The 24,917-nt window shown below is 44.2% G+C and overlaps 1 protein-coding gene and 1 long non-coding RNA gene across 11 annotated transcripts in view; one reads left to right on the forward strand and one right to left on the reverse strand.

Annotated features, from left to right (window-relative positions):
• The window catches only part of LOC137370030 (ATP-binding cassette sub-family C member 9-like), a 363,176-nt gene that overhangs the window by 127,373 nt on the left and 210,886 nt on the right, over nucleotides 1-24,917 (forward strand). The window lies entirely within an intron of this gene.
• On the reverse strand, nucleotides 78-23,415 carry LOC137370036 (uncharacterized). Its single transcript, XR_010975067.1, has 3 exons — nucleotides 23,202-23,415; nucleotides 21,437-21,669; nucleotides 78-866 (listed from the first exon to the last, which is right to left on the reverse strand). It is a non-coding gene; the product is annotated as an uncharacterized lncRNA (long non-coding RNA).

Here is a 24,917-nt window from a genome sequence, read left to right on the forward strand (position 1 = left end):
TTGGGGACATTTGTCGGTTTTGGTACCACTGGGTTGTGAATGTTAGAATTTGACAATAATGAAATGGGACTCCTGGAGTTTGTTTCTTCCTTTTTCTATTACTCTTTATTATGACCTCAGTGAGACCATTAACATTAAAATACAAGGTATGAACTAATTGAGTAGAACCTCAATGAAACCGTTAATGTTAAAATACAGGATATGAACCTCCCTGACCAAGTTAAAGAATTACACAACAAGATTTCACATTTTAAGACTTAGATTACAACAACCAAACTAAAAGAAATCCCCATTAACTAAGCACTTCTACGTTAGGTCCTCGTTGATGGTTAAATCTTTGTGGTTAGATGTCCCAAACTCCTTCCAGTTGCAATGGATTGGATCTCCTAGACCTTTCTCAAAGTCAATGTCTTCTTTCCTCACTTCTCCAAGCATTTTCAATCTGGGAAGTCTGTGAATGAGGCATTCTCTGGCAATCTTGTTGGGCTTTTTACTTCTCTGCAAACCTCAACTTTCAAAACAGGTTCATGTCTTCGCAGCCTTTCACTGTATCAGTCTTCTCTGTGAGCAGGTTTTCCCTTTCTCGCTCTCCCTTGAGGCTGCTTTACTGGTCTTGTTTACAGACTTCTGTTGGGCTGCCACTGCTGTCATCTTTCTTACAGCCTGTCTGCCTTCAGAAAAATCTGTTGAATTTTATTTGGAATCAAACGTCAATAGCCCATTGTCCTTTTCCAATATTCAAAGTCCACAAAATCTGGCTACAGCAGAGCCACCCAGGCTTTCTGTGGTTTCCAGGTGTTAGCAGCTGCCATGCACATTTATGTTCTCAGAGCGTGGTGAAGGTCGCCAACGTATCTCTGTTGGCCCTGTACAAAGGCAAGAAGGAGAGATCAAGATCTTAAACTTTTCAGTATATTAATGAAGATTGAAAATAAAACATTTTAAAATTTAAAAAAAACTGACTCCTAGTTTACGATCTGAAAATGTGGGAGGGTGAAACCCATTGTCCTTCAGTTGTTATACCTCTGCAGTCTCTGCTTTTCAAAAAAAAGTCTTTAGTCTGGGATCTTTGTTGTCCTGGTAACCAAGACTCTTGCCTTATCTCTAAGCAGAGTTGATGTGAGATCACCTGACTTCGTTGACTCTATCTTAAACTTTTAAAAATCACAGATTTAAAGCATAATCATGTGACAAAATCCAACATTCAAAACACTTCCCCTGCAAAAATAGAAAATTAATTATCGTAGTAATGATTTTTCTACAGCATTACCCACATATAACATTGCAAACATTTCCATTATTAATATTTTACACTTTACACAGGGAACAACAATATTTTATATCTGAGTTGCTTTCTTCCATTATGCCCTTTCTTTAAATTCTGGATTGAGCATCGGCAATTACATTGCTCTTTCCTGCGACATGTATAATCTTTAGGGTGAATGGTTATAACATTAAACTCCACCAAAATAATCTGGCGTTCTTGGTTTTGAACTTTTCTAAAAACCTTAATGGATTATGATCGGTGTAAACGGTTATTTCTCCTTGGCCATTATTGATATATACTTCAAAATGTTAGCCAAAGCAAGACCTAAAGCCTCCTTTTCATTAGTGGAGTACTTCTTCTGGTACTTATCGAGTTTTCTGGGAAAATAACTGACTGGTCGTTAAATATCAGTATCATTATCCTGGAGTAACATTGCTGCTACTCCTACATTACTGGCATCAATAGCTATTTTAAAGGGCTTGCCAAAATTTGGTACCACTAGAACGGGTTCATCTATATCATTCATTAGCATATATTGAGCCTCCTCTGTTACCTGAGCCAATTTATCAGGATTGAGTCGATAAGGGTTCTGTTTAATGGGTTTAGCTGTCCCTACATCAACCCCATGAATAACCAGAGGAGTTCGACCTGGCGTATCTGCACATATTGCTTTAAACTCTTTGAACAGCTCACTATTCCCCTTTTATGCTGTTTAGAAAGATAGTGTAGAACAGTATCTAAATTTTCTAACACATTTGTGTTTGTCAGTTTCACTGCAGGGAATCTGAGAGTTCTCAGTCTCTGACCCTTCATCCAGTTCATTACAAGTAACACTCTCCTTATTCTTCTCTTCTGTTTTTTTGGCATCCATTTACTAACTGACCAGGTTCACAGTCATAGTACCTTTTCATCATATTCATGTGACACACCCTTTGACTTTTCCATCTGTCTGGGGTACTAAGCAAATAGTTTACCTCACTAAGTTTCCTCTTAATGAAGTAAGGTCCACTGAACCTAGCTCCCCAGGCAAACGTCACAAAACTAACGCTTTGTCTCCAGGCTGCAAATTGCTTGCCTTAACTGTTATTTCTGCTTGGGTTTTCATCAATTGCTGAGAAATCTTGAGATGTTCTCTGGCCATTCCACAAGCTTTTGTGAGTTTCTCTCTAAACTCTGACACATTGGCTGGAATTTTACGGCTGGCGGGAGACCCTGCCCACTAGCCAAAAAGTCGGGGGTGGGCCCACCACCACCGGCCCTGGGAGCCACGCCAGGATTTTATGTGGCCCAGGCCCTTAATTGGACTTGGGCGGGACTTTCACCTCCCTGAGGCAGGAAGTCCCACCTCGAAGAGATGCCAGGCAATCAGCAGGCCAGCAGCTCTCAGTCCCAGCAGCACCACCGGGAACGGTGGCCACTGCTGGAACTGCATCTAGCCACAACAGGTTCGTGGATGCCAGCCTTGGAAGAAATGTAAGTTTTTGGGGCTTCGGGGACAATCGGCCGGGCCCTGACAAGGCAAGAGGGCTCGTTTGGGAGAGGGGAGGACTTTATTTCAGTGGGGGCAGTTGGCCCTTCAGGGGGGGTCCCTCCATGAGGCACAGGATGCCTGATCAAGAGGGACCCCCCAGCCCGCAAGGAGGTCCCTGGTAAAACTGCAGAGGGGGCCGGAAGGCATTGGGAACGGCACCCCCCGCCTCCCACTCAATTTTACAGCACCCCCCCCCCCCCCCCCCCGCCAGCAGCCCACTCCTGCGTGGGGGCATAAGATTCTGGCCATATTCTAAGAGAGGAGTTTCCTCGTTCTGTGCTAAAAATCTCTCCTTAATGAGTTTAAAGGGGCCACTAACCTTATGCTCATAGATCAATTCAAATGGACTGATACTAGTGGACTCAATTGGTGTGTCCCTGGTGGCAAATAACAAAAAAATATCCCCTTATCCCAATCATGAGGATACTCAAACCGATAGGCCTTTACCATACTTCTTAGGATTTGGTGATACCTTTCCAAAGCACCTTGTGACTGCGGGTGATAAGTGGACAATTTGAGCTGTCTCACTCCCAAATTGCACAAAAACCTCTTGAAGTACCCCTGACATGAAATTTGATCGCTGGTCCGACTGAATTTCTTTTGGCAATCCATATCTAGTGAAAAACTGAATTAACCCCTCAATCACAACTTTTGCTGTGATCTTTCTCAAAGGTATTGCCTCTGGAAATTTAGTGGGCAAATCCATGATGGTTAGGAGAAACTTGTGACCTGACTTAATTGTGGGTAACGGTCCGACACAATCCACAAGAACCCTACTAAATGGTTCATCAAAAGCAGGTATCGGTATCAATGGGACTGGTTTAATCGAAGGCTGTCTTCCCAACTACCTGATATGTATGGCAAGTTCTGCAAAATTCAACCACATCCTGATGCAAGCCTGGCCAATAAAAATGCTGTCTTATCCTGGCCTGAGTCTTTTTAATACCCACAAGACCTGCCACTGGAATCTCAGGGGCAATTCTCAAAATTTCATTACGGTACCCTGGGGGAGTAACCTGATGAACTATAGCCCAATTCTCACCAGCAGGTCCTGGGGAGCTCTCCACTTTCTCATTAGAATGTCATTCCTAACATATAAGCACTCGGGGACCTTTTCAGCTTCTGCCTCAGAATACGCTGTCTGAGACAAACTTTTTAAGTCAGGGTCTGCCTGTTGTACCTCAATCAAAGATGATCTGTTAAACAATTCACCATTTTTAGACTTGGAGCCTTTTTAGAGTCTTAGAGTTATACAGCACAGAAACAGGCCCTTCTACCCATCGTGTCCATGCCAGCCATCAAGCAGCTAACTATTCTAATCCCATTTTCTAGCATGTGGCCCATAGCCTTGTATGCTATTGCATTTTTAAGAGGTATTTAGATGAGCACTTGTAGCACCATAGCATTTAACAACATTTAAGTATTTAGATAAGCACTTGAATGTTGTGACGGTTCCTGCCTCTGCCACCTCTTCAGGCAGTGTGTTCCAGATTCCAACCACCCTCTGGGTGAAATTTCTTCTCCTTAAATCCCCTCTAAACCTCCTACCACTTACCTTAAATCTATGCCCCCTGGTTAATGACCGAGGGAAAAAGTTTCTTCCTATCTAACCTATCAATGCCCCTCATAATTTTGTATACCTCAATCAGGTCCCCCCTCAGCCTTTTCTGCTCCAAGGAAAACAAACCTGGCCTATCCAGTCTCTCTTCATAGCTGAAATGCTCCAGCCCAGGCAACATCCTGGTGAATCTCCTCTGCACCCCCTCCAGTGCAATCACATCCTTTCTATAGTGTGGTGCCCCGAACTGTACACAGTACTCCAACTATGGCCTAACTAGCGTTTTATGCAGCTCCATCATAACCTCCCTGCTCTTATATTCTATGCCTCAGCTTTTAAAGGCAAGAATCCATCTGCCTTCCTAACCACTTTATCTACCTGTGCTGCTGCCTTCAGTGATCTATGGACAAGTACATCAAGATCCCTCTGACCTTCTGTACTTCCTAGGGTCCTACCATCCGTTGTATATTCCCTTGCCTTGTTAGTCCTCCCAAAATGCATCACCTCACACTTCTCAGGATTAAATTCCATTTGCCACTGCTTCACCTATCTTACCAGCCATCTATATCATCCTGTAATCTAAGGCTTTCCTCCTCACTATTTTCGACACCACCAATTTTCGTGTCATCTGCAAATTACTGATCATACCTCCTATATTCATGTCTAAATCATTAATGTACACTACAAACAGCAAGGGTCCCAGCACCAATCTCTGTGGTACACCACTGGTCACAGGTTTCCACTTGCAAAGACAACCCTCGACCATTACCCTCTGTTTCCTGCCACTAAACCAATTTTGGATCTACTTTGCCAAATTACCCTGGATCCCATGGACTCTTACCTTCTTAATCTCCCATGTAGGACCTTATCAAAAGCCTTACTGAAGTCCATGTAGACTACATCAACTGCTTTACCCTCATCTACACATCTGGTCACCACCTCGAAAAATTCAATCAAGTTAGTTAGACATGATCTCCCCTGACAAAGCTGACTATCCCTGATTAACCCCTGCCTCTCCAAGTGGAGATTAATCCTGTCCCTCAGAATTTTTTCCAATATTTTCCCAACCACTAATGTTAGACTCACCAGCCTGTAATTACCTGGTTTATCCCTTCTTGAATAATGGCACCACATTCGCTGTCCTCCAGTCCTCTGGTATCTCTCCTGTGGCCAGAGAGGATGTTTTCACCAACATCCCCATCCAAATCCTTGAAAAACATTTCAACTAACCAAACACCCAAATTGTCCTCCACAACAACTGAATCCTCCTCATCATGTTTAATCTTATGATCATAGGGTCTTGTCACCACACAATCTGGGAATATTCCAGGTAATTCCTCCCGCAAAACCTCCATTTCAGCAACATCAACTGGCTTTTCCGAAACTACTGCAGATGCCAATACCTTATCCCCAGCTAAGTCATTCTCTAGCAACAAATCCACCCATTCAATATGCAAATCAGAGACGATTCCCACTGTTAGTGTACCAGTAACTAAATCACATTGAAAATTAATCTTATGCAATAGAATGGATAAATAGCCCCCTTCAATGTCCTGCACTATGACTTTTGCATTCATGGCACTACTTAGGGAAAACTCTACATCCTTTGCTACCATTAATGACTGGGATACCCCTGTATCTCTAAGCAGCGCAATTGGCTTACCTGCCTCACTGGGGGTGATCGGCCGGGCCCGAAAACTTACCTTTTCCCGGGGCTATCCTCCCTCTTCTTTGTGAAGCTGGGCTGCGGTCCCAGCAGTGGCCACTGCTCCCAGTGGCACTGCTGGAACTAAGAGCTGCCGGTCCACTGATTGGCCGGCAGCTCCATTAGGCAGGACTTCCTGTCTCTCTTTTTCCTCTCTTTCCTTTTCTCTTTCCAATCTCAGCTTCTCGAACTCGATTTTGGCTACCTCCACCTGAACACTTGCGGATGTATCCTATTCTTTCGCCAGCTTTAAGCAAGGAAACAATTATTGGATTATCTGCACTTTCCTAGCCGCTGGGCTTATACTAACCCCCACGTGTGCTGCTAGTGTAACCAAATCGACCTTTCTCAACTGCTGCAATATACTGAGAGTCTGTTCACAAATTCTTGTACATTAATGGTACTCATGTTGATTTCTCACTGAACCCAGCCAAAGTCAATGTGAAATCTTTTTTCTTTAATTCTAGGGAATTCCTGCAAATCCATTTCTGAATTCGTATTCTGGACCTGAGCCCCCATTTTGTTACGACCTCAGTGAAACCGTTAATATTAAAATACGAGATATGAACTCCCCATGGCAATTCAAAGAATTACACAACGAGATTTCGTGTTTGAAGACTTATTATAACAACTAAACTAAAATAAATCCCCATTAACTAAATAGCACTGTGTAAGTAGCTGATACCGCCAAAGTACAAGGAAAGGTATTTTCTTTACTTATAAAAACATGTCAACATCACACTTATACATTACACAGTCCTCCTTAATGGTAAAATCTTTGTGGTTAAAAGTCCCAAACTCCTTCCAGTTGAAATGGGTTGGATCTCCCAGACCTTTCTTAAAGTAGATGACCTCTTTGCTCACTTCTCCAAGCATTTTTGACCCGGATGTCCATGAATAAGGTGATCCCTGGTGATCCTGTTGGCCTTTTACTTCTCCGCAAACCTCACCTTTCAAAACAGGTTCCCATCTTTGCAACCTTTCATACGAACATACGAATTAGGAGCAGGAGAAGGCCACTCGGCCCCTCAAGCCTGCTCCACCCTTCAATAAGATCATGGCTGATCTGATTGTAACCTCAACTCCACATTCCCGCCTACCCCCAATAAGCTTTCAGCCCCTTACTTATCAAGAATTTATTTACCTCTGCCTTAAAAATATTCAAAAACAATGCTTCCACTGCCTTTTGAGGAAGAGAATTCCAAAGCCTCACGACCCTCTGAGAGAAAAAAATTCTCCTCATCTCTGTCTCAAATTAACGACCCCTTATTTTTAAACAGTGATCTCTAGTTCTAGATTCTCCCACAAGAGGAAACATCCTTTCCACATCCACCCTGTCAAGACCCCTCAGTGGATACAAGCCTAGCCTGTCCAACCTTTCCTCATAAGACAACCCGCCCATTCCAGGTATTAGTCTAGCAAACCTTCCCTGAACTTCTTCCAACTCATTTACATCCTTAAATAAAGAGACCAATACTGTACACAGTACTGCAGATATGGTTTCACCAATGCCCTGTATAACTGAAGCATAACCTCCCTACTTTTGTATTCAGTTTCCCTCGCAATAACTAACTGATAACATTCTATTAGCTTTCCTAATTACTTGCTGAACCTGCATACGAACCTTTTGCAATTCATGCACTAGGACACCCAGATCCTTCTGCATTTCAGAGCTTTGCAATCTCTCACTATTTAGATAATATGCTTTTTTATTCTTCCTGCCAAAACGGACAATTTCACATTTTCCCATTTTCCCACATTATACTCCATTGGCAAGATCTTTGCCCACTCACTTAACCTATCTAGATTCCTTTGTAGCTTCCATAGGTCCTCTCCACAACTTACTTTCCTACCTATCTTTGTGTCATCAGCAAATTTAGCAACCATACCTTCAGTCCCTTCATCCAAGTCATTGATATAAATTGTAAAAAGTTGAGGACCAGCATTGATCCCTGCGGCACTCGTTACATACTGCCAACCATAAAATGACCCATTTATGCCTACTCTTTGTTTCCTGTTAGCTAGTCAATCTTCTATCCAAGCTAAAATGTCACCCCCTACAAAATGAACTTTTATTTTCTGCAATAACCTTTGATGTGGCACCTTATCAAATGCCTTCTGGAAATCTAAGTACAATACATTCACCGGTTCCTCTTTATCCACAGCAATGTTACCTTTTCAAAGAACTTCAATAATTTGGTTAACTATGATTTCCCTTTCAGAAAACCATTTTGAATTTGCCTGGTTACCTTGAATGTTTTGAACTGCCCTGCTATAATGTCTTTAATAATAGCTTCTAATATTTTCCCTGTGACAAATGTTCAGCTAACTGACCTGTAGTTTCCTGCTTTCTGTCTCCCTCCTTTTTTGAATAAAGGAGTTACATTTGCTATTTTCTAAACTAATGGAACCTTCCCCGAATCTAGGGAATTTTGGAAAATTAAAACCAACACATAAACTATCTCACTAGCCATTGCTTTTAAGACCCTAGGGTGAAGTCCATAAGGACCCGGGGACTTGTCAGCCTGCAGCTCCAACAATTTGCTCAATACCACTTGCCTGGTGATTGTAATTTTCTTCCCTCCCTTCCATTTCCTGATTTACAGCTATTTCTGGGATGTTACTTATATCCTCTGTAGTGAAGACCGATGTAAAATACCTGTTCACTTCATCTGCCATCTCCTTATTTTCCCTTATTAATTCCCCAGACTCACTTTCTATGGGATCAACACTAACTTTCTTAACTCTTTTCTTTTTTAAATATCTATAGAAACTCTTACTACCTGATTTTACATTTCTCGCCAGCTTTCTCTTGTACTCTTATTTTTCCCTCCTTATTTATCTTTTGGTCGTTCTTTACTGATTTTGATATTCTGTCCAACCTTCTGACCTGCCACCCATCTTTGTGCAATTATATGCTTTTTCTTTAAGTTTGTTACTATCTTTGACTTTTTAGTTAACCACGGATGGTGGGTCCTCCTCTTGGAATTTTTCTTTCTTGTTGGAATATATCTATTCTATGTATTCTGAAAAATCCCTTTAAGTGTTTGCCACTGCATCTCTATTGACCTATCCCTTAACCTACTTTGCCAAATCATTTTTGCTAGCTCTGTTTTCATGCCCTCATAATTGCCATTGTTTAAGTTTAAAATACTAGTCTTAGACCCATTCTTCTCTCCCTCAAACTGAATGTAAAATTCAATCATATTATGATCGCTGCTGCCCAGGGGTGCCTTCACTATGAGGTCATTAATGAATCCTATCTCATTGCACAATACAGGTCTAGTATAGCCTGCTCTCTGGTTGGTTCCAGAACGTGCTGTTCTAAGAAACTATCCTGAAATCATTCTATGAACTCCTCATCTAGGCTACCTTTGCCCATCTGATTTTCTAGTCTATATGTTGTTACGAATGAGGTGGGAGGAGTGCAATGTTTATTGTAGTTCCACTTCTCCACGGGTCATAACATATATTTAATTGCTTTCCTACTTACTGATAACAAAAGACTCTATTTTTTATCCCAGAATAAAACACAACAGCCATGTTTCTTTAATAAACAACAAAATTATAAGTTTATTATAAAACAAGTCTTAAACAGTAATGAAGTAAAGCATAAACACAGAGATTGAAATATTAAAGTTCCTTTTTACCTTAGCCTCTCACACTCACGCATACACCAGTTAACCAGAAAAGGAAAGGGATTTTTGTTTTTAGAGCTCTATTACAGACAAAAAACACTTGGGCTGAATACTTGCTCATTCCTGAAGAAACAGCAGATGAGATATGTTGCGTTCCAAAACTGGCATACAGTCTGGCCTCCAAGTACAATTAGACAGGTCACTGGGATCCTTTAGAACAGCTCTTTTCAGGCGGTGTTGAAAATTAATTTTACAGGCTTTTATTCAAAGACAGGAACCGAGATGAGTTGACACAATGGAGTTCTCAGGGTCTTTTGGAGAGGTGCTGGAATGCTGAGCTGGGTTGCAGTCTACTCACCTTCCTTGGGAATTCTCCTTATCTCCTTGGAACTTCTCTTCTCTCCTTGAAAGTTTTCTCCCTTTTTATACAGTTCAACCCCATCAAAACAATTCAAAATTAAATCTGACAACAGGACGAAAACCTTTTGAACTCCATCAGTCTTGACCTGTCACTTCCAAATAAACAACTTCTCCAGGTGTCCAAAGTTCTCTGTTTGTTGAGATAGAAGTCATGTGGTTTCGTGGAAAGGCTTATTGTTGTTGGAAGTCAGGTGGTTTCCTGGAAAGGCTTGTGACCCCTTTCAAAAAACATTTCCAGGGACTGTTTTAGAACGAAACCGGCAGATCACCTGGCATCGACTTAGGCATCAGAAACGACAATGGCAAACCCATCCCTGTTGACCCTGCAAAGTCCTCCTCGCTCTCATCTGGGGGCTTGTGCCAAAGCTGAGGGGGGCTGTCCCACAGACTAGTCAAGCAACAGCCTGACATAGTCATACTCACAGAATCATGCCTTTCAGACAATGTCCCAGACACTGCCATCACCATCCCTGGGTCTGTCCAGTCCCACCAGCAGGACAGACCCAGCAGAGGTGGCGGCACAGTTGTATAGAGTCGGGAGGGAGTTGCCCTTGGTGTCCTCAACATCAACTCCGGATGCCATGAAGTCTCATGGCATCAGGTCAAACATGGGCAAGGAAACCTCCTGCTGATTACCACCTACCGCCCTCCCTCAGCTGATGTGTCGGTACTCCTCCATGTTGAACGCCACTTGGAGGAAGCACTGAGGGTGGCAAGGGCGCAGAATTTACTCTGGTTGGGGGACTTCAATGTCCATCACCAGTAGTGGCTCGGCAGCACCACCACTGACAGAGCTGGCCGAGTCCTAACGGACATAGCTGCTAGACTGGGGATGCGGCAGGTGGTAAGGGAACCACCAAGAGGAAAAAACATACTTGACCTCGTCTTCACCAATCTGCCTGCCGCAGATGCATCTGTCCAGGACAATATTGGTAGGAGTGACCACCACAAAGTCCCTGTGGAGACGAAGTCCCGCCTTCGCATTGAGGATACCCTCCATCGTGTTGTGTGGCACTACCACTGTGCTAAATGGGATAAATTTTGAACAGATCGAGCAATGCAAAACTGGGCATCCATGAGGCACTGTGGGCCATCGGCAGCAGCAGAATTGTACTCAACCACATTCTGTAACCTCATGGCCCGGCATATCCCCCACACTACCATTATCATCAAGCCAGGAGACCAACCCTGGTTCAATGAAGAGTGTAGGTGGGCATGCCAGGATCAGCACCAAGCATACCTCAAAATGAGGTGTCAACCTGGTGAAGCTACAACACAGGACTACTTGTGTGCCAAACTGCGATAGTCAGAGCTAAGCAATCCAGTAACCAACTGATCAGATCTAAGCACTGCAGTCCTGCCACATCCAGCCGTGAATGGTGGTGGACAATTAAACAACGAACTGGAGGAGGTGGCTCCACAAATATCCCCATCCTCAACGATGGGGGAGCCCGCACATCAGTGCGAAAGAGAAGGCTGAAGCATTTGCAACAGTCTTCAGCCAGAAGTGGCGAGTTGATGATCCATCTCAGCCTCCTCTTGAAATCCCCAGCATCACAGATACCAGACTTCAACCAATTTGATTCACTTCGCGTGATATCAAGAAACGACTGAAGACACTGGATACTGCAAAGACTATGGGTCCTGACAATATTCTGGTGCTCCAGAACCTGCCGCGCCCCTAGCCAAGCTGTTGCAGTACAGCTACAACACTGAAATCTACTCGGCAAGATGGAAAATTGCCCAGGTATGTTCTGTCCACAAAAAGCAGGACGAGTCCATCCTGGCCAATAACCGCCCCATCAGTCTACTCTCAATCATCAGTAAAGTGATGAAAGGTGTCATCAAGGGGCACTTGCTCAGCAATAACCTGCTCAGTGATGCTTAGTTTGGGTTCCGCCAGGGCCACTCAGCTCCTGACTTTATTACAGCCTTGGTTCAAACATGGACAAAAAAGTTGAACTCAAGAGAGGCGGTGAGAGTGACTGTCCTTGACATCAAGCCAGCATTTGACCGAGTATGGCATCAAGGAGCCGTAGCAAAACTGGAGTCAATGGGAATCAGGGGGAAAACTCTCCACTGGTTGGAGTCATACCTAGCGCAAAGGAAGATGATTGTGGTTGTTGGAGGTCAATCATCTCAGCTCCAGGACATCACTGCAGGAGTTCCTCATGGTAGTGTCCTAGGCCCAACCATCTTCAGCTTCTTTATCAATGACCTTCCTTCAGTCATAAGGTCAGAAGTGGGGATGTTCGCTGATGATTGCACAATGTTCAGTACCATTCGCGACCCCTCAGATACTGAAGCAGTCCGTGTAGAAATGCAGCAAGACCGGGACAATATCCAGGTTTGGGCTGATAAGTGGCAAGTAACATTTGTGCCACACAAGTGCCAGGCAATGACCATCCCCAACAGGAGAGAATCTAACCATCTCCCCATGATATCCAGTGGCATTACCATTGCTGAATACCCCGCTATCAGAATTCTAGGCGCTACCATTGACCAGAAACTGAACTGGAGTAGCCATATAAATACCATGGCTACAAGAGCAGATCAGTGGCTGGGAATCCTGCAGCGAGTAACTCACCTCCTGACTCCCCAAAGCCTGTCCATCACCTACAAGGCACAAGTCAGGAGTGTGATGGAATACTCTTCACTTGCCTGGATGTGTGCAGCTCCAACAACACTCAAGAAGCTCGACACCATCCAGGACAAAGCAGCCCACTTGATTGGCACCCCATCTACAAACATTCACTCCCTCCACCACCGGTGCACGGTGGCAGCAGTGTGTACCATCTACAAGATGCACTGCAGCAACACACCAAGGCTCCTTAGACAGCACCTTCCAAACCCACAACCTCTATCACCTAGAAGGACCAAGGCAGTAAATGTATGGGAATACCACCATCTGCAAGTTCCCCTGCAAGTCACACATCATCCTGACTTGTAACTATATCGCCGTTCCTTCACTGTCGCTGGGTCAAAATCCTGGTACTCCCTTCCTAACAGCACTGTGGGTGTACCTACCCCACATGGACTGCAGCAGTTCAAGAAGGCAGCTCACCACCATCTTCTCTAGGGCCGTTAGGGATGTGCAATAAATGCTGGCCTGGCCAGCGACGCTCACATCCCATGAATGAATTTTAAAGAAGTCAAGTGGCTTATACATGACCCCCTTTGAAAACCCCAAAGTTTAACATTTATTCAATCTTTCAAAAATGAATCCTCCTGAAATATATTTAGCAAAACACAGAGGTACTTTCTTAACACCTCCATCCTTGGAGAAATGAAATGCCATTTTTAAATGCATTTCATTTCAATGTATGAAAAAAAAATGAAAAATTTTAAAACACACTCATTCACTCTTTTCTTGTAGCTAATTCAGTTCTGCTTTGTACCATCTCTGCACTTAGATGGGCTGAATTTTATCAGCCCCCCGACGTCAGGGGTCATGGTGGGGGGGCCTGGAAAATACCTCCGGTAGAGATCTGCAATGGGCCTCAACGCCGGCAAGGCCCTGCTCCATTTTATTGGCGGTGGTGAGGCCTTGTGGCGGCCCCCCGCCGCACCGCGACAGAGACTTCATTTAAATAAATGTTACTTAGTGACTAATGATTTATCTTTTAGCGTTGGCTATTCCGGCTGGTTGCTGGAACTCCCGCACTTTTGGATCTCCGTTCGGGGATCCAAGGCGCAACACTAGTGGGGAGGGCGGATGAGTGAAGTGCGCAGGGCGAGGGGCGGGAACAGAGAAAACCCTTCCTATTGGTTGCGGGATGGTGGGAAGGGGTCAGGGTCAAAGTTAGTAAAGTTCGGGTGCAATGTTTGAGATCTCTGAAAAAGTTTTAATTGGGGTGAGAGGACAATTTACATCTTGATTACTCATTGCGGGGTGGCAAAGGGGATTCAAAGTGCAATTAACAGTTTAATTTCATTTATTGGACAGTGGGATCTTTAAAAATTTAAATCTCGCTGAAGGGCTTGAAGCCGTTTAAAAATGGCGCATGGATGTGGAGCCGAGCGCCATTGCTGGGGATGGAGCGCCTGCCCCCAATGAGCCGCCGCGCGAAATATCACGGCGCGCATCTCGTGCGTGCGTCGCACAGTTCTTGAAGCTCACCGCCGAGGTCGGCAACAAGCTTGAAAAATCCAGCCCAAGTAACTCAAAGCAAAGTTAGCTTCTAGATAAAGCATCTGCAATCATTATTTTGTCCCTCAGTGTGGATATTGTTCAAGTGCTCGGGCTGTAATTGTAAACTCCATTGGAATAGTCTGGCATTCTGGTTTTTGAATTTTTTCACAAAGGTTAGGGATTTATGATCAGTATATGCCAGTGTCTCTGTAACCAGGGTGGACACGGACTTTAAAATGCTTAAGAGCCAATAGTAGTCCAAGGGTTTCTTTTTCCACTGTTGAATATCTTTTTTTGGAGTCGATTTAGTTTTTTGGAAAAGTATCCCATTGGCCTTGCTATATCTGATCTATCCTGTTGTAACAAGACTGCACCGACACCCCAGGTCACTAGCATCAATTGCTACTTTGAAGGGCTTAGTGAAATTTGGAGCAGCCAACACTGGTTCATTAATCAAAATGGCTTTCAGCTTCTCAAAAGATGCTTGGCGTTCCGCTGATCACACTACCTTGGTTTTCTTTTTCTGTAATAAATCTGTCAGTGGAGCAGCTACGGTATTGAAATTTGGTACAAACTTTTGCTAGAAACCACACGTCCCCAAAAACCTCATGGTTTCTCGCTTTGTCTTGGGGGTAGTGTACTCCACCAATGCTTGTAATTTCACGGTTCTTGGCAACCCATGTCCTTTCCCTACTATATGCCCAATGGAGGTCACTCTCGCTTTCACAGATTTACTTTTGGCAAGCTTTACAATAAGCCAGTTGTAATTTTCTAAACAGAGCTTCTAATTGTTCCAAGTGGTCCTTCCAAGTGTCACTGTATATCAGCACATCATCAAGGTAAACTACACAGTTAGGAACACTGGCTACCATGTGGTTCATTAGTCTCTGAAAGGTTGCTGAGGCATTTTTTACCCCGAATGGCATCACTCAGCATTGGAAAAGACTGGTGTGACAAAGGCCAATATTTCTTTAGCTCTGGATGTTAAAGGAAGTTGCCAGTATCCATTTAACAAACCTATTTTTGTAAGTAACATGGCACTGTCCACCCTCTCAATACAGTCTACCAACATAGGTATTTGGTAGGAGTCTGTCTTTGTTACTGCATTAACCTTTCTGTAGTCTATGCAGAGTCTAGTTGAACTGTGAGGTTTAGGCACTAATACCACTGGTGAAGTCCAGCTGCTTTGATTGGGTTCAATTAGGTGGTTTTCCAACATGTATTGGATTTCTGCTTTTACCTGGGCCTATTTCTCTGGATTTAAGCGATAAGGATGTTGTTTTATAGGAACAGATTCCCCTACATCAACATCATGAGTTGAATTTTACCAGCCCCTTGATGCCGTGGGTTGCGGCAGGAGGGGGGACCTCAGTAAAAGTCTGCGGGGAGAGGCCCGCCTCGACCTGCAACATTGAGAACGGCCTGCCACATGTTTCCGGTGGCGTGGGGACCTCGGTGCAGCTGCCTGGCGGCAGGCCCTTTGTCTGAATATTCAGATTAGCAATAACGACATGTAAATTACCTTACCTGCAGGTGGCGGCCATCCCACGCTGATTTTACAGCCACCGTTTGTCCTTCGCGCACCTTCTGAACTCCGTACGGAATTCCAAGGCGAGAACCTGTTTGGGAGGGAGGAGGAATAAAATTTTCAAGGTGGGAGGGGTGGGGGAGTGGGGAAATCACTTTCTATTGGATGTGGGGATGGTGGGAAGGATTGAAGGGCAAAAGTTAGAAGGTTGGAGGGGGGACGTTCGAGTAGGCAAGAAGGCCTGGTCATATCGGGCATTGAAATAACCATTGTGGGGGGTGGGGGGTTGGGAAAGGGCCTCTATATCTTTATTGTCTGTTAATTAAAAACTCCGAATACTTTACCTTTAAAAGTTAAAATTGCATCTAAGGGCTGAAGGCCCTTTAAAAATGGCACCGGCACATGCGTGGTGGTGCTGGCGCCTGCTCTGTGATGCCGGATGCCATTGCCTGGGACGTGGCAGCCACCCCCTCTATGTCATTGGGGGAAACCACTCTGCCCTCTCTATTTAAATCAGCCCCCGCGCGTAATATCGCTGGGGCTGTGCGGATCCCCTTCCATGTCGGAAAGCCGCCGAGTTCAAAGCGCGCGATGAAAATCTAGCCCCAGACCTGTTTTAAATGCTGTGAGTAGCCTTGTTAGGTCTTCTCGTCATTCTGCATCTAAATATTAAAGCATAGTGTCCAATCTCCCTAACAATTCAGTATTAGCTAACCAAATAGTAGGAGGTTCAATTTGAGAATTGTCTAAGCCTCCTTCTACCCCATCCTTGCTATCCTTTTCATCCTTCACTGTTCCTACTACCTGACATACCTATCCTCCCAGTGATGATACTGTTTCAATATATTGGTGTGACACAGCTGATTCTTTCTCCAGTGATCTGAGGTGTCAATCAAATAATTTACTTCACCAATTCTCTTGACCACTTTAATCATTCATGGGATGTGGGTGTCGGCTAGGCCACCATTTATTGCCCATCCCTAATTGCCCTTGAGAGGGTGGTGGTGAGCTGCCTTCTTGAACGCTGCAGTCCATGTGAGGTAGATACACCCACAGTGCTGTTAGGGAAGGGAGTTCCAGGATTTTGACCCAGCGACAGTGAAGGAACGGCGATATAGTTCCAAGTCAGGATGGTGTGTGACTTGGAGGGGAACTTGCAGGTGGTGGTTTTCCCATGCATTTGCTGCCCTTGTCCTTCTAGTTGGTAGAGGTCGCGGGTTTGGAAGGTGCTGTCTAAGGAGCCTTGGTGCGTTGCTGCAGTGCATCTTGTAGATGGTACACACTGCTGCCACTGTGCGTCGGTGAACCACTGAACCGTGCTTTCAACAGTTCACCCTGTAAAAGCAGTAGTACTAACACCTCATCCCCGAGTTGAAATGTTCAGGTTTTGGCATGCTTGTCTACCAATTTCTTCATGGTTGTTTGGGAAGCTTTAAGGTGTTCCTGAGCCACTTTGCAAGCTCTCATGAGCCATTCCCAGAACACAGATACATAATCTAACCCAGAAGACTCGTCCCTCTGTTCTAAAAATCTTTCTTTAATTAGTTTTATCGGACATCTTATCTCATATCCATAAACTAATTCAAAAGGACTAAAATCAATAGATTCAGTAGGTGAATCCCTAGTGGCAAACAAACAAAATTCTAGTCGTTTATCCCCATCATGGGGATAGTCCTGTCAGTATGCCCTGATCAATATCAGTGACCACGCTCTGGAAGTGGTTCAAGAGTTCACCTACCTAGGCTCAACTATCACCAGTAACCTGTCTCTCGATGCAAAAATCAACAAGCGCATGGGAAAGGCATCTGCTTCTATGTCCAGACTGGCCAAGAGCATGTGGGAAAATGGCGCACTGACATGGAACACAAAAGTCCGAGTGTTTCAAGCCTGTGTCCTCAGTACCTTGCTCTACGGCAGCGAGGCCTGGACAACGTATGTCAGCCAAGAGCAACGTCTCAACTTATTCCATCTTCGCTGCCTCCGAAGAATCCTTGGCATCAGGTGGCAGGACCATATCTCCAACGCAGAAGTCCTCGAGGCAGCCAACATCCCCAACATATACACCCTACTGAGCCAGCGGCGCTTGAGATGTCTTGGCCATGTGAGCCGCATGGAAGATGGCAGGATCCCCAAGGATGCATTGTACAGTGAGCTCGTCACTGGTATCGGACCCACTGGCCGTCCATGTCTCCACTTTAAAGACGTCTGCAAACGTGACATGAAGTCCTGTGACATTGACCACAAGTCGTGGGAGTCAGTTGCCAGTGATCGCCAGAGCTGGCGGACAGCCATAAAGGTGGGGCTAAACAATGGCGAGTCGAAGAGACTTAGCAGTTGACAGGAAAAAAGACAGAAGTGCAAGGAGAGAGCCAACTGTGTAACAGCCCCGACAACCAATTTTATCTGCAGCACCTGTGGAAGAGTCTATCACTCTGGAATTGGCCTTTATAGCTACTCCAGGCGCTGCTCCAAAACCACAGACCACTTCTAGGCACTTAACCATTGTCCCTCGAGACAAGGAGGCCAAAGAAAGAAAGATGCCCTGATCATCATATTGAGTGTCTGCTGGTACCGTTCTAAAGCTCCTTGTGTCTGTGGGAGGTATGCTGAAGACTTGAACTGTGTTATACCCAAATTCCCATAACTTCCTGAAAAATTTTGGACATAAAATTGGAACCTTGATCGGACTAAACCTTAATCGGTAATTCATATCTAGTGAAGAACTGGGTTAACTTCTCTACCATTATCTTAGCAGAAATTGTTCTCGAGGGAATGGCCTCTGGGAACTGAGTAGCCATATCCATAGTAGTGAGTATATACTGGAGTCCCACTTTTGTTTTCGCTAAAGGTCCTACACAGTCTACCAACACCCTGTAAATGGTTCCCAAAAAACTGGTTTGGGAATTAGAGGTGCAGGTTTAATGCAGGTTGCAGTTTTCCCATAATCTGGACCGTTTGGCACGTTTTACAAAATTGCATCACATCCTTGGAAAGACCTGGCCAGTAAAAATGGCGACTTATACATGATTTGGTCTTTCGGATCCACGCATGTCCTGCTATAGGAATTTCGTGCCCTATCCTTAATAGCTCCCGGTGATACCACTATTTGATGAGCGACCAACCATTCTTCGTCCACAGGTCTATGAGGAGGTTTCCACTTCCTCAGCAGAATCTCAATTTTAATATAATAGGCTTCTGGATCTCCTTTTGCCTCAGCTTATGTTCCAGCTATTTGTGCCTCTTTATTTAACGCTGAATCTGCTTGCTGAGCCTTGATCAGAGAAGACCTATTAAACATTTCCTTCGGATTATCCAAATCCCCAAAGAAAGTTTCAGATATTCGACTATCTGACGGTGGTGCCAGTTTTACCTCCGACGATGGAATTTGTTTAGCCATTGCTTCGGTTACTACACATCAAGGAAAAAATCCTGGAACCTTTTCCTGCTACTGCTTTGTATCCTTCACTTCACTTGATTTTTCCGTGACTACTGGAGAAGCTACTACCTTCGCTCCGGTCAAATCATTCCCCAGGAGTAGGTCAACTCTGTCTACTGGCAAACTATGGACAACTCCTACAGTTACCGTTCCAAACATTAGATCACACTCCAGGTGCACCCGATACATAGGTACAGGTATATACTCCCCGCCAATACCAATCACTAAAATCTTGGCATTCGGTGCGCTGTCTGGTGGAAATGTTATGCCTTTCCCCAGCAAAAGAGTTTGTGTGGCTCCTGTATCCCTAATTATAACTATAGGCTTACCTGCCTCACTTGAGGGATAAGCAGTTACTTTCCTTTTGACAAGAATTCCATACAACCCTCAGGTATCTTATTCAAAAACACTGTGCTCACATTGGTTTTTTTATTTGGCCTTACAGCTGTAGTCAGAACTACAGCCTGATCTGTCGTATTCTCCATCAGGGCCCTTTTCTCTGCATTGGCTTTGTGTACCCCAGTAGGTCCCATGAGTTTACCCCACAACTTCCAGCATTTAGCACGAAGGTGTTGCACATTGTGACAATGGTAACACTCAGGTTTGTGGACCTCACTTCCACCCTCAGCATCTTCTTTTCTGGCCTGAGGAGGAGATCCCGGGCGTTTCCGGATGCCCCTTCTTGTCCCTGGCTACTTGCCTTCTTTTCACTCTCCCACCTTCTAACCTTCTCAGGTTTGTGGGGATGATGGACAAAGGTTTTGGGCTTACATATAAGCTCAAAATCATCAGCAATTTCTGCTGCCTCTTTGGCTGGTGAAACCTTCTGTCGTGGAGAGAATGATCCCTTCAGAATGTCGATGGGAGGGGAGAGAAAGATGTGTTTGATGGGGGCATCGCGCTGGAGGTGGCGGAAATGGCGGAGGATGATCCTTTGGATGTGAAGGCTGGTACGGTGGAAACTGAGGTCAGGGGGAACCCTGTCATGCTTCTGAGCAGGAGGAGAAGAGGTGTGGGCAGAAGTGCGGGAAATGGGTCGGACATGGTTGAGGGCCCTGTCAGCCACCACCAAACACATCTTCCCCTCCCTCCCCTGTCAGCATTCCGAAGGGATCATTCCCTCCGTGACACCCTCGTCCACTCCTCCATCACCCCCCCCCCCCCCCCCCCGACACCTCGTCCCCTTCCCATGGCACCTTCTCATCAATTGCAGGAGGTGTAATACCTGCCCTTTTACCTCCTCTCTCCTCGCCATCCAAGGGCCCAAACCCTCCTTCCAGGTAAAGCAGTGATTTACTTATACTTCTTTCAGTTTAGTACACTGAATTCACTGCTCACAATGTGGTCGCCACTACACTGGGGAGACCAAACGCAGATTGGGTGATTGCTTTGCGGAACACCTCCACTCAGTCTGCAACCGTGACTCCGAGCTTCCAGTTGCTTGCCATTTTAATTCACTACCCTGCTCCCATGCCAACATTTCTGCCCTTGACCTGCTGCAGTGTTCCAGTGAACCTTAATGCACACTCAAGGAACAGTACCTCATCTTCCGATTAGGCACTCTACAGCCTTCTGGACTCAACACTGAGTTCAACAATTTCAGAGCATGACTGCCTTTTTAAATTTAATTTATTTTATTTTATTTTTTTAACCATGGGCCTGTCTTAAACTTGTTTTTCAGGTTTTTGCTTTTGAACAGAGCTGTTCATTAGTCTGCCATTAACACTGTCTCTGGACAAACGCTGTGTCTTTTAATGCAACTATTAGCACTCCATTTGCCTTTGTTCCATGACATCTTTGTCATTTAATCTCTCCTGCCCTCCACCCTATCACAAACCTTCTCTTTTGCTCTTTCTCCCCTCCCCACCCTGCCCTTCCCCTTTTGACTTGCTCTAACCTTTGCCAGTTCTGGTGAAAGGTCACAAACATGAAACATTAACTCTGTTTCTCCCTCCACAGATGCTGCCAGACCTGCTGACTATTTCCAGCACTTTTAGTTTTTATTTCAGATTTCCAGCATCGACAGTATTTTGCTTTTATATTAGATAAATCCATAATATAGAGCAGTAGAATTTTGGGTTTTATGAATAGGAACATAGAACCTTTTGGCTTATTCGTAGAATTCCCACCTCTTGGGTCAGAAGGGTTTGGCCCTCACACAATAGCATCAGTGAGTGAAAACCAGGCTAAATGCTGGGTTGGCCTCCAATGGGATACTCACATTTGAGTGGAGTGACCAATGGTTCAGTGGTGGTATTCTCACTTTTGAATCAGAAAGGTTGGGTCCAAGCCTCACTTCAGACAGCTCTGGAGGGTGGAGATTGGAGCACTGGTTTTAAAAACTGTGTTGACCTTGTGGGTAATTGCAGGTGGTCCTTTCCCCCATTTAATTGTGGGGAGCTCTTCTGATTTGGTTGCAGCCCACCTACGAGAAGGTACTCCAAGAATTACAACCTTGACAAAGATAATGAGAGACCAGGTGAATGGCTTTTCGGTCATAGTGGCCCAAGAATCTCAAGTGTGAGCCTTAAGTTAGGGTCTGTCCTAGGGCAAAACACCATGAACAGATATAAGAGTACAAGAATAAAGAAGTAATGATAAATTTATAGACATTGGTTAGGTCATAGTTGGAGTATTGTGTCTAGCTTCGGGTTGTCCATTGCAAAAGCTGCCTCGCAGACACTTCATAGAACCATAAAGTTTACCACACAGGAGGGCATTAAACCTATAGAGAGTGTATAGAGAGTTCACTAGGATGATGCCTGGGGTGGGGAATTATAATTTTGAGGAGAGACTTGAGATATCAAGGCTATTTCTACCGGACCAGAGAAGGCTGAGGATATTTCATGGAGAATTTTGAAATTATACAAAGTTTTGACATAATGAAGAGGGAAAGACTATTTCCTCTAGTTATAGAGTTGGTGTCAAGGGAACATTAATTTAAAATCATTGAGAGTGAGGAATTATTGAATTGGAGGAAGTACCAAGAATATGGTGTGAGTACAGGTTTAGTAGAATTAGTTTTCGATTGGTTTAGCAAAGGGCTAGTATAGACTTGATGGGTTAATGGCCTCCTTCTGAGTGGTAAACTTTATAGTTCTAGGAAGTGTCTGCGAGGCAGCTTTTGCAATGGGGGTGATGTGAGAGATCAATTGGATGTCAGATTAGATATTTAGGCTGGAAAAGTCAACAGATGAAAGGCTAAGGGAAGTAAGAGATAGTAGTTAGCTCAGCTTGAGGACTTAAAGGAACTAGATTTTCATTGCCCTATTAAAGGTTACAAAGGGAATCCAGATATACAGATTCAGCCATTCTACAGGAGATTTGTGCAGTGAGAAAATACAACCTGAAGGAAGTTGGTGATTGTAGATTGGAATGTAAACCGTGGCGCGGAGTCAACTCCCCCTTGGCTCCTTTATTCCCTTCACCCACTTCATCCTGGCCGTCACGTGGGACTAAGTCCTCTTAATTCAGGCTGAGGCTGGGTGTCTGGGATATAGGGTTACAGGAGAGCCACCCTCCACCGAATCCACCGGCTACAGTTAATGGCTTAGTACAAAGAGGAGGAAACTCAGTCCTTTCTTTAACTATCACTTTACGTTATTCACGTTGTTGTACAATGTAAGAATAAGGCTTATACACTTGGTTAGACAAAAGCATGCAACTCAAACTGGGTGATACAGTTAATAACAAAGCTAGCTAGAATCAATTAGCACACCCACTAGGTTCTTCTGACCTTTCCCTGACCTAGTCACAGAAAACAAAGGATAATACCCGAAAAAGGGGAGAGCTGACGCTGGCCAGGCGTTCCGTTTTTTCCCTCTTTTACGTCGTCGCCGCATTGCTCACGCAGGGTCTTCCACTTCCGTGATGGTTGATCTCCGGAGTTTCTCGCTGGCTCTATGCCCAAGAATCTCTATACTTATTCTCTTTCTTATCTCTTCAAAACTGAGCTGTCTCTTTCCGGTTGGTTTAAGCCTGCTCACCTTGTTCGTATCTTCTCCTAATTGGCCCAGGCCCAAAGACCCCGGTATCACACCGTGTCCAAATAAGGCTCTTTTCCTGTGATCTCTCCTTTGTCTTGTCACATAAATTAATTAGTTCAAATAGGTTTTTACCAGCACAGGCCAGTGTCTGAGCTCCAGGTTACTATAGTTCACAAACAATCCAGCAGATTCTGTACTTCTTGCAGCCCCTGGCCAACAGGAATCAACAGTGAAAGAGTGGTCAGGGTTTAGTGGTGGATAGGGTTGGATGATGAACTAAGAAAATAATTAACATTAAGAACAATTGACAGGAAAAAAAGACACTTGTGAACATAAATAAAAATTAGCACTAACTTGAAAAGCCAGAGCTTGTGGGCAGAAATGCACTCTTCTGGTCGAAAGGCACTCATTGCTTTAATGTTCACCTTTAATAGAAATTAAGCTCAGCAGAATATTTTAAACTTTTTTTGTTCTGGATGACTACCATACACTTGGCAGGAAATAAATTTGCTTTTGGTTGGATTTTTCATTAAGATTTTGAATGGGCGGCACAGTGGCGCAGTGGTTAGCACCGCAGCCTCACAGCTCCAGCGACCCGGGTTCAATTCTGGGTACTGCCTGTGTGGAATTTGCAAGTTCTCCCTGTGTCTGCGTGGGTTTCCTCCCACAGCCAAAAGACTTGCAGGTTGACAGGTGAATTGGCCATTATAAATTGTCACTAGTATAGGTAGGTGGTAGGGGAATATAGGGACAGGTGAGGATGTGGTAGGAATATGGGATTAGTGTAGGATTAGTATAAATGGGTGGTTAATGGGCGGCACAGACTCGGTGGGCCGTAGGGCCTGTTTCAGTGCTGTATCTCTAAATCTAAATCTAAATATTCTGTATGCTTCAGCATGGTCTTCATTCCTGACGAATATTTATGCCTCAGTCAACATCATTAAAAAATATTATCTGGTCATTATCACCTTACTGTTTGCGGGAGCTCACTGTGCACAAATCGGCTGCCATATTTCCTACATTACAACAATGACTACACGTCAAAAGTACTTATTGGCTGTACAGTACTTTGGATGTCTGGAGGTTGTGAAAGACACTATCGAAATGCAAGTCTTTTTCATTTCCTTATGTGTGGTGAAACATAGATATTGTGCACTGCAAGTTACAGTGCTAAAACTGATGAAATGTTGCTTTGATCATCTTGTGTAGATCTCTAAATCATGAGATCAAAGGAATACTTGGGACTTGGTAGTTAGCAGATGTTTAACTGTTATAGGGCAAAGTTTCAGAACTGTAGCAAGGATCCATTATATCAACCAACAATTTTTTAAAAACTGTAGAATCTGATTTAAAACACCGAGAACTGGGGATTCTTCGGGGGTATAGGGTGGGAGGGGTGGTGGTGTGTTTGGTGGGTGGCGGGTGGCGGCTGGGGAGAATCAGTCCTTGACATAAATTCATAAATTTACATAATACATTCTTTAAAATGTGATTTAGTGGTTTATACAAATAACTAAATTGTCTCGTGAAAGCTTTTTAAAATATAACTTTATAAGAAAAATTTCTTCCTAAGATTTTTGAAGGAGCTAGCCAAATAATTTATTTTATAGCTGCTAGAATTTTTAAAAATGTTTTGCAAATAACTGTTTGCAAAGGTTTAGAAATGTGAATGTTGATGTTGAATGCTGTATGATTGAAGCTGTTTATGGCTCTCAC

The sequence above is a fragment of the Heterodontus francisci genome, chromosome 5 (assembly GCF_036365525.1).
Source record: "Heterodontus francisci isolate sHetFra1 chromosome 5, sHetFra1.hap1, whole genome shotgun sequence".
Lineage (NCBI taxonomy): Eukaryota > Metazoa > Chordata > Chondrichthyes > Heterodontiformes > Heterodontidae > Heterodontus > Heterodontus francisci.